Genomic DNA, 10,468 nt, shown 5'->3' with positions numbered 1-10,468 from the left:
TTACCTCTGCCTTGAAGGATTTCTCTCTATACTTTACAGAGGTTTCTGACTAAGAGTTTCCTACATTGGGTTTCTTTCCTGTGTGAGTGCTCTTATGCTTGCTGAAGACTGAGTTCTGGTTAAAGACTTCCTCTAATGTTTACACTTACAGAGAGTCTGTCATGTGTTCAGCTCTCTGTTACATGTAGAGATGTGACTTCTGAATGCAGGTTTTTCCACATTTATTATACTGAGAATTTCCCTACTGTGTAAGATCCCAGATGCACTGGGGACTGATCTCTGATTAAAAGTCATTGCACCTGTGTTGCATTTGTTAATTTTCTTTTCTCCTATGTGAGTCAGTTCTCCGATGAACAGTGAGGTATACCTTCCAGGTCAAAGAATTTCCACATTTGTACTATTTATAAGGTTTCTCTTCTGAGTGAGTTCTAGAAACACTGGGCTGTGTCTTCTTGGTGGAGGATTTTTCACATTTCTTACATTCATAAAGTTTCTCTCCTGTGTTTGCTGATGCAAACAGGGGGTGATTTCTTACTGGAAAACTTTCCACATTTGTTTCATTCATAAGATTTCTCTCCTATGTGTGTTCAAAGATGAATCCTGAGCTGTGTCTTCTGGGGGAAAAACTGAACGTATGCTACATTCATAAGGCTTCTCTCCGATGTGAGTTCTCTGATGCAAACTGAGCTTTCCTCCAAGGGAAAGGCTTCCCCCATTTATTACATTCCTAAGTTTCTGATGTGTAAATTCTCTTGTTTGGTTTTGTATCAGGTAATTTTGGTGTTCTGTTGAAGGAGTAACTGTCAAATCTAATGTCCCGAGGCTTTCCTTCCCTCCTCTTTTCTTACCTGAACATTTAATGTTAACAGTTAATTGGATGCCACAATAAAACAAGGTTATAATTAATTTAATTTACTGTTATTATAGAGGTGATGTACAGAGAGATTACAATTAATGAGTCAGATAATAAGTACATTTCCTTTCATACAGTGATTTCCATTCCCTCACTTTCTCCCATCTCTATTCGTGAGATTTTATTTATTTATTTATTTTTACCAGCATCTAATGACTTCCATGGCTTCCTATTTCCCTGGAGTTTTCCCCACCCTCTAGAAGTTACACATGTGAATACACCATACATAATTAAAACCATTTTGTTTTACTCCAAAGTTGAAGTAAAAAAAGGTTCCCTTTAATTATACTACAAATCACAGTAATAGCGTACATTTATTCCAGATCTATTCTTTTTTTTCTGCTTATTTCACTCATACATTATTAGAAATATATTGTTGAATTGTAATGTATTTATTTAACTTACAGCTTTATTTCTCATATTGAGATTTACTCTCAGTGTGTCTGTCTTGTTAAATGTAACACCACAGTGCTTTGATTTGTTTTTGTTTTTTTGGGTTGGGTCGTGGGGCCTGAACTCTGGGCTTGGGCGCTGTCCCTCAGCTCTTCAGCTTAAGGCTAGTGCTCTGCCACTTGAGCCACAGCGCCACTTCCGGCTTTTTCTTTTTGCTTATGTGGTGCTGAGAAATCGAACCCAGGGCCTCAGGCATGCAAGGCAAGTGCTCTACCACTGAGCCACCTTCCCAGCTCCACACAGTGCTTTGATAAACAGTGTTTAGGTTAAGATAATTCCATTCATGTGTGTTTCTGCTGACCTTTTGTCTAGTTGTTCTATCAGCTAGAGGAGTATTAGTTCTCCAATAGTAATGGTAGATTAAAGAACTTGTAATTCTATGTCCTTTTAAACATGTCTTTGGAGACTGCTTTTCAGCATACAACTTTTATGATCCAGATGTATGATCTGGATCATGAATGATCTTATTGATTGTATCTGCAGTCATACAATTTGTGCTGATGTTTGTTTCCTTTCATAATATAACTATTTGTATTTTTCATTAATGAATTTTGCTTATGGTATCATTGAATTTATTTTTATTTCTCTATATTCAGTGTATATTCTTTGGATAGCTTCTTGAGTTTTTTGAGTGTTATTTTTTTCTTCTGTTCAAGTTAGTGTCTTATATATTTACTATATTTATATTATAGTAATAACACCAATTCACTTTGAAGACCATTTTGCTATTTGTCTCATCTGACATTTATTTCCTATTGATTCCATATAACCTGCATACATCTTTCTGTACACTGTAAATGACCTCTAATACAACCTGCAGGCATTCTTCTATAAAAGTATAAATTGCCTATCATACCTATTACAATTTAAATCCTATATAAATAGTTGTTATACTGCATTGTTCGTAGGAGAATAACAATTTGTTCAAAGACTGCACGTTTAATACAGGTGACATACTTTATCAAACGTTTTGGTTCTATGGTTCATTGAATCTATTTTTTGTCAACACTTCACAGATATATTTTCTCTTTGTGTGTTAATCAGCATTCACCTTTGGTATTGTCAAGTATGGCTGGACTGGTGGGATTGTTGGTCATTCTTCATCCATAATGGGGTTCAGCATGGGAGTCTAAAATCTCTCCTTTTAGCCTCTGCTCGACAAATTTATACTGTTTTCCATTCCAACTTAAAAAAAAATTCTTACATATTTTTTAGATCACATCCCTCTTTATTCCTTTATTTCTCTTTCCTAATTGTGGTAGTCATATTTCACATTCTTTGTCATCTTGATTGTTCCTTAAGCCTCTGTTCATTTGCCTCCATCCTTCCATGAAGGCCTATTAAAATGCACATCTGGTCAAGAACCATTTTATTTCCCTCTTACTTATACTCAGTATTGTAGGAGGTAGGCAATGTTCACAAAAGTTCATGCTTGCAGTTCTTTTTTACTTAGGAAGGAAATAGGGTATCTATGACCACAATTCAATCTTTAGGCAAAAACGATTAACATAGGATATTTTTATTGTGGGAACTAAGTCAAATCTTATAAGGGCCAAATCAATCATTAGCTATTTTTTTTAGTACTGTTGTTCCCTTTAACATTCTCCTGGACATTGTGCTTTTGGTAGATCTACCAAAACACATGGTATCCCATGTGATGTCTTGAATGTTCTAACGGCTTATGAGAGCATTTTTTATTTCTTTTCTTTTCTTTTTTTTTTGTGCCGGTCGTAGGGCCTGAACTTTGGACCTGGGCTGTCCCTCAGCTCTTCAGCTCAAGGCTAGCACCCTACCACTTGAGCCATAGCACCACTTCTGGCTTTTTCTGCTTATGTGGTGCTGAGGAATCAAACCCAGGGCCTCATGCATGCAAGGCAAGCACTCTACCACTGAGCCACCTTCCCAGCCCATGAAAGCACTTTTTAATAGAAGATATAAATAGGCTTTTCAGTGAGACAGAATATAAAAATGCAGGAAAAAATATTTCTTTATTCATTGTTACCCTGATATGTAGTATATTTTATCAAAATAAGCTAACTCTCTCAGATACCTCCTTATACTTAATGTTGTTAGAATTGTTATTTTGTCTCTGTTGCTAGCACCAGAAATGTGTTGTGATATATTAGGGGAACTGTGTATTTTAATAACTAAGTTAATATAGAGGCAAATATTTCTACTTCTCTTTCATTGTATAGATAACACAGCATTTTTCAGATATTTTATGTAAGACAAAAGCTTACATGTAGAAGAATGAAATTCCAGACTTGTTCTCATGACTCAAAGCTAATTACTTGATAGAAATATGACCTTACAAAAGCAGGTGTCATTTGATGATGTGGCTGTGGACTTCACATAGGAGGACTAACAGGACCTGGACATTGCTCAGAGCACCCTGTATAGAGATGTAATCCTAGAGACCTACAGCAACCTGGTATCCTTGGGTAAGCAAAAGTCACATTGTGTTGCAAGGTCAAGTGATTTGTTTTCAGTAGTTATGTGAAACTTTCAGTGCTAAGCATGGGAAGTATCATTTCTTTCTAATAAAAACTTCCATTTGATTAAGTAACTCCTGAGGCAATTTTAGATTCATTCTTCAAGAAGCCAAATCATTAGTTTGACAAAAGTTCTATACTATGCTCCACTAGCAGGAGACTGTCTTCCCAATCTCAAGGTTGATTATTTTAGGTGATATACAATCTAGAATAGAATGTATATGGCTATTGAAAGTGTGATCTGGAAATCACTAGTTTATAGTGGATATTTATAATCCAAACCTGGCTCTGGGTGCTAGCATTACAAGCCTATAATTCTAGCTAATCAGGAGGCTGAAATCTGGGGATCTGGTTTGAAGACAGCAATGGCTAAATAGTCCCCATGAGACCTTTTTTTTTTTTTTGCTGATTGTGGGGCCTGAACTCTGGGCTTAGGTACTATCCTTCAGCTCTTTGGCTCACTTGAGCCAGCCACAGCGCCACTTCCAGCCTTTTCTGCTTATGTGGTGGTGAGGAATCAAACCCAGGGCCTCATGCATGCAAGGCAAGCACTCTACCACTGAGCCACCTTCCCAGCCTCCCCCCCCCCCCCGCCCCGCCCCCCCCCCCCCCCCCAGCCATGAGACTCTTAACTCCAATTAACCACTCAAAAAATGGAAATGGAGCTGGGACTTAAACTGGTAGAATGCTAACTTTAAGCAAAAGAGCTGAATTTAAGAAACGTAACTGGCAAAATAAATTCAAAGCTGTGCAAAAGTCAACCATGGAGCCAGTGAGAAATGAGAAACAATATTTCAGAGCAACTTTGTGAGCAGGATGTCTGAGATCTTAGGGCAATGATGACCCAGCATGAGCAATAGTTCTCCGCTATTTCTTATTAACAGGGAACTGTGTTGCTAAACCTAAATTGATTGTCAAGTTGGAGCAAGGTGCAGAACCATGGATAGGAGACACCTCAGACAAGAATTTCACATGTGAGTTAATTCATCTTGCATAGTGATGATGGAGCCAGAGGCCAGTTGGTAAGTTTATGTTGCTCTGTACTGAGCAAGCAACAGTGTTCCTAGTTCCCCTGAGTCATGTGTGTGGCAGAGAACTAGGTGATCCTTTGTCTCAAAGACTTGTGAATCAAGAATTCATGTGGCGACATCCTGAACTCTGTGTGGCAGTAGACATAAAGTTAGCAGCTCGCTTTCTCTTTGTGGAAATTATTCTGAAACAAAAAAAAAATGAAAATGAGGAATGTAGAAAATAGATTTTATTTTCTTTGAAGCTAGGACTGTGTAGGTATGAGGAAATAAAGAGAATGCCAGGGCTGCTATCCTCTGATAAGGACAATAATGTATTGGTGGTGGGCAGAAACTGGGATTCAGAACCTGAGGTTTTAGTCTAGAGAAGGTGATTAACTAGGTGGTGAGCTGGAGTATCTTTGGTCTTCCATGGTTCTGAGGGGCAGGAGTGTCAGTAAAGGAATTTAGATGAGACAGAAATGATTTAAAAATTCCTGCAGATACCTGAAGTTATTCTTAGTGAGAAGTTAGAGCTGAAGACCTGCAGGTATAAATCCTTACTCTCAGGAACCATTCCTGCTTAGGTGAAAGGCAAAGGAATGTACAAAACACTCTAATGGTCTCTGAATATTCAAAATATGGGGCTGGGAAGTTGGCTCAGTGGTAGAGTGCTTGCCTTGCATGCCTGAGGCCCTGGGTTCCATTCCTCAGCACCACATAAGCAAAAAGAAAAAAGCCGGAAGTGGTGCTGTGGCTCAAGTGGTAGAGTGCTAGCCTTGAGCTGAAGAGCTGAGGGACAGCGCCCAGGCCCAGAATTCAAGCCCCACAACCAGACCCCCCCCCCCAAAAAAAAAATTTATATATTGTGCTGCTTTGATTCTCAACCATTAGGTGAAGAACAGACATATTTTGAATTTTTTTGGGGGGGGGGGTCCGGTTGTGGGGCCTGAACTCTGGGCCTGGGTGCTGTCCCTCAGCTCTTCAGCTCAAGGCTAGCGCTCTACCACTTGAGCCACAGTGCCACTTCCAGCTTTTTTTCTTTTTGCCTATGTGGTGCTGGGGAATCGAACCCAAGGCCTCAGGCATGCAAGGCAAGCGCTCTACCACTGAGCCACCTTCCCAGCCCAACAATATATAAATTTTTAAGAAAATAAAAGAAAACAAAGCAGTTATTCCCTTATGATCAAACAAACAATATTTGAAAAAAAAAAAAACCCCTAAGTATAGTAAAGACAGATGGTAAATACTCAGCTTAAAACTCCAACAGTATGTAGTTGAGTAATTTGAGTAAATATTTCCTCTGATATAAATAGAAGAAAAAACTTCAATCTTGAAAAATGTTATTTTCCATTGTAAAATATCAGCGTTACTTTCTTAGCTAAAAAGTTAGGAAGAAAAGGATAGATTTCTCATAAATCAGTTCCTACTTTGCTATTATAAAATCTCTAACATTTAGGATGGAGAAAATGTCTTTACCTTTACATTAAGGAATCTTTGGATCTCATTTATGATTTTGTCTTTTTTATCTATCACTCATTTTAGATGTTTAAGAAATGGAAGACACGATTAATCCTGCCAAGAAAGTCCAGATGAATGTCTGTGTGAAGTAGCAGTCATGAATAGTAACATGGATGTCTGCGTGAAGTAGCAGTCATGAATAGTAACACAGTGGAGGAAAGCATGAAATTAGTAACAGCTTTTAATTTGAGCTCAAAATGTAAACCAAAAATGATTAGGAATAATGGGAACTCCTTAGGGATGAGGACTGAGGAATTCATTGAGTGTTAGAATATGCTTGTCGAAAGTGAGCCTGATGACATGCAAGCTGCATGTAGTTGAACAATCCCTTAGATATTCAGAGCATTTTAGTCAATATTATGAGAGTCCAAATGAGCTGCAGTATTTTGAATATGGTGAAGGGAAGGTATTAAACTCAGAGACCATATTCTTTTGATGTAATTGGGTTTGTGTGGGAGAGTCCTCCTATAACCATAATGAAGATAGAAAAGACTATGGTAAGTCTGCTCTCCTTGCCCAAGAAATTCTTTAGGGAGGGAGGAAAACACCTGAATATAGTATAAGTGGAAAAACATTCTACTTAAAACTTACAATCACTATGCATCAGAAAATGTACAAGGGAGAGAATCCTTGTCTATGTAGTAAATATGAGAAATCTTTCAGTAAGCAAATATGCCTTAAGGGCTGGGAAGGTGGCTCAGTGGTAGAGTGCCTGCCTTGCATGCATGAGGCCCTGGGTTCAATTCCTCAGCACCATATAAGCAAAAAAAAAAAAAAAAAGCCAGAAATGGTGCTGTGGCTCCACTGGTAGAGCACTAGCCTTGAGCTGAAGAGCTGAGGGACAGCACTCAGGCCCAGAGTTCAAGCCCCATAACCAAAAAAATAAAAATAAAAATAAATAAAAATAAAAAATAAATAAAAATATTTTTTAAAAAAAATCTTAAAAAAATCTCTGAGCAAATATCAAAAGCAAATCCAATGAGTATATCCATGGTGTAAAATCTGTCTGTGAGAAGTCAGACTTGACTTGCCAACCTAAAACATCGCCAGAAGAGAAACACTATGAATATGAGGAATGAAGGACATTTTCCACCCAGAAGTCAACTCTCAGCAGGTATCAAAGAACTGACACAGAAGAGAAACCTTAAGAATGTAACAAATGTGGAAAATCTCAAATGGAAGTCACAAGTTATTTTGCATCAGAGAACACACACAGGAGAGAAACATTATGAATGCAACAGATGTGAAAAGTCCTTCAACCAGAGGTCACACCTCAACAGCCATAAGAATATTCACACAGGAGAGAAACCTTATGAATGTAATAAATGTAGAAAGTCTTTCAGGCTGAAGGCATACTTCACTTTGCATCAGAGAACACACACAGGAGAGAAATCTTATAAATGTAACAAATGTGGAACAACTTTCAACTAGAGGTCACACCTCGACAGGCATTCCAGAATTCACACAGGTGAGAAACTTTATGAATGTAACAAATGTGGAAAGTCCTTCACACGAAATTCACACCTTAGTGAGCATAAGAGAATTCACATATGTGAGAAACCTTAGGAATGGAATAAAGATGAAAAGCTTGTTATCTGGAACAAAACTCACCTTGCATCAGAGAACCAGCACCAGAGAGAAGCCTTGTGAATGTAGCAAATGTATAGTCTTTCACTCACAGGAAAGAAACCATATGAATGTAACAAATGTGGAAAGTCCTTTACCAAGAAAGCATGGCTCAATATTAATGAACACAAACAAGAGAAAAACCTTATGTATATTACACGTAAGTAAACTCTTTCAACTGGAAGGTATACTTCAGTGTTCATAAAGAACTGAATCACAAAGGAGAAAAGAAAACTAATGAATATAACAAACATGCAAAGACTTTTTTTTGTTTTGTTTTGTTTGTTTTTTTGGTCGGTCGTGGGGCCTGAACCCTGGGCCTGGGTGCTGTCCCTCAGATCTTCAGCTGAAGGTTAGTACTCTACCACTTGAGAGTCAGCCCCACTTCCGGCTTTTTCTGCTTATGTGGTGCTGAGGAATTGAACCCAGGGCCTCATGCATACAAGGCAAGCGCTCTACCACTGAGCCACCTTCCCAGCCCTGCAAAGACTTTTTATCAGAAGTCAATCCTCATTGCACGTGAGAACATGCACAAGAGAGTATCTGAGTGTAATAAATGTAGAAAAACATTTAGCCAGAAGTCACATCTCTACAGGTATCAGAGTCCTGAAGACATGACAGAATTTCTCTAATGTCAACATTAGAGGAAGTCTTTGATCCAGAAGTCAACCTTCAGCAAGCATTACAGTACTCACACAGTAAAGAAAATCTTTGTCAGAAACCTCTGTAAATTATACAGAGAAATCCTTTATGGCAGAGGTAAGCGAGGTGTGATGGGAAACCATTCTTTACATTGGGCACTCACTGAGTGAACATTTCTCATTCTCTCATTGTGTTGAGTAGGGATGATATCCCTGAATATTATCCAAAGGATTTGGACACAAATGATGGGCATTCATTACTTTCAGGCTTGACAAGCATTTAAGAGAGGGAAGTTGTTGACTTATATATGTTATAATAAGGCATGGTTTGTCAAGGAAATTTTATAAACTCTTCTCAGAAATAAGAGCTCCAGCCTTTGAGACTGGGGTCAGATCATCTCCATGGTGGTTTGGGGAATGATACATGGGGAAAGACTGTCATGATTTGAGCCAAGGACATAAGAGCATTGATTTCTCCACTCCTCCCCCAAAATCTCCCCCCCCCCATATGTGTGATTCTTGTATTATAACACTAATGACTTAATATTTCCAGTTCAATTTTTGAATGGAAGAGCTGATGGAAGATACCACTCCTTGTTTATTACCAAGTGAGCACCATAATAAAATCTGTCTCGGGCTGGGAAGATGGCTCAGTGGTAGAGTGCTTGCCTTGCATGCATGAGGCCCTGGGTTTGATTCCTCAGCACCACATAAGCAGAAAAAGCCGGTAGTGGAGCTGTGGCTCAAGTGGTGAGCACTAGCCTTGAGCTGAAGAGCTGAGGGACAGCGCCCAGGCCCAGAGTTCAGGCTCTGACAAAAATAAAAATAAAAAATAAATAAAATCTGTCTCATCACTTTTAGACCCCAAGTTCATGAAACAATCAGATACCATTGAAGGACACACATTTGGGGATGCATTTTCTTTGTGTGTGGGTACAAGTCCTGCAGTTTGAACTCGGAGCCTAGGCACTGTCCTTATGCATTTTTGCTCAAGGCTAGTGCTCTACCACTTGAGCCACAGCTCCACTTCTGGTTTTGTTGGTGGTTAAATAAAGAAGATTCTTAAGCATTTGGTTTTGGATTAGTAATCCCAAAATGACTTCAGTGCATACTTTATATTGAATCGATCACTGGTGATGAGTCACTTCTGATTGATTGACTCAGCTAATTCTCTTGTTCTTACGAGTGATTTGTAAAACACCAATGTGGATGATGTGAAGAGCCTGTGTTTTCTCACTGTTCTAGAGGAAGATGAATATCTCTCTACTACCACTACTATCCCTTTCTCCAGCTCCCTGAAGATTGTTGTACCAAAATACAAGCATGACATGGTTTTGTTAATGTTAATTTTGGGAATAATGAAAAAACTAGTAACATGGAAAAAAATTTGGAACAAAAGCTAGTTAGAAGATGCCTAAAGAAATCCTGGGATGAGGGAGATAAGTAGATAGAGGTACAACTTTGCTAGTTATTAAATATTGTAAAATATAGGTAAAAGTGATCCTCATGGCTGTATAATGTATAGGTAGGTACATACAGTGTGTTGAAGTAAAATGTGATGTTCCATGTTTTTATTGTGTAGTGTTTGTATATCTAACATTAGCAACACATATATATCTTTGTGATGGAAGGAGGCTGCCAACCTAAGTTAAATAAGGTATAGAAAGATATTGAGCAATCACACAAAAATAGCCGCTAACAAATATGAAACCAACTTTTCACAGAAGTTGAGAGCACAACAGTTGACCATGTGACAATTTGTAATAATTTCTTCACAAACTTTTTCCTTGATTACAAATTACATTTCACTTACTT

General features: G+C 38.3%; 2 long non-coding RNA genes across 3 annotated transcripts; one reads left to right on the top strand and one right to left on the bottom strand.

The window, feature by feature from the left end:
• Window positions 1-523: 523 nt before the first annotated feature.
• Window positions 524-9,152, bottom strand: LOC122123252. Its single transcript, XR_006150363.1, has 3 exons — window positions 9,078-9,152; window positions 7,230-7,233; window positions 524-534 (listed from the first exon to the last, which is right to left on the bottom strand). It is a non-coding gene; the product is annotated as an uncharacterized LOC122123252 (long non-coding RNA).
• On the top strand, window positions 3,721-6,494 carry LOC122123246. 2 transcript variants are annotated; one of them, XR_006150356.1, is made up of 3 exons: window positions 3,721-3,807; window positions 4,743-4,832; window positions 6,420-6,494. It is a non-coding gene; the product is annotated as an uncharacterized LOC122123246 (long non-coding RNA). The 2 variants fall into 2 exon arrangements; XR_006150357.1 differs by having other exon boundaries at window positions 6,411-6,494.
• Window positions 9,153-10,468: the final 1,316 nt, after the last annotated feature.

Source organism: Dipodomys spectabilis, unplaced genomic scaffold (assembly GCF_019054845.1).
Source record: "Dipodomys spectabilis isolate Male_0828 unplaced genomic scaffold, ASM1905484v1 ptg000227l, whole genome shotgun sequence".
In the NCBI taxonomy this organism is placed as follows: Eukaryota; Metazoa; Chordata; class Mammalia; order Rodentia; family Heteromyidae; genus Dipodomys; species Dipodomys spectabilis.
This window is presented reverse-complemented; position numbering and strand designations above follow the sequence as displayed.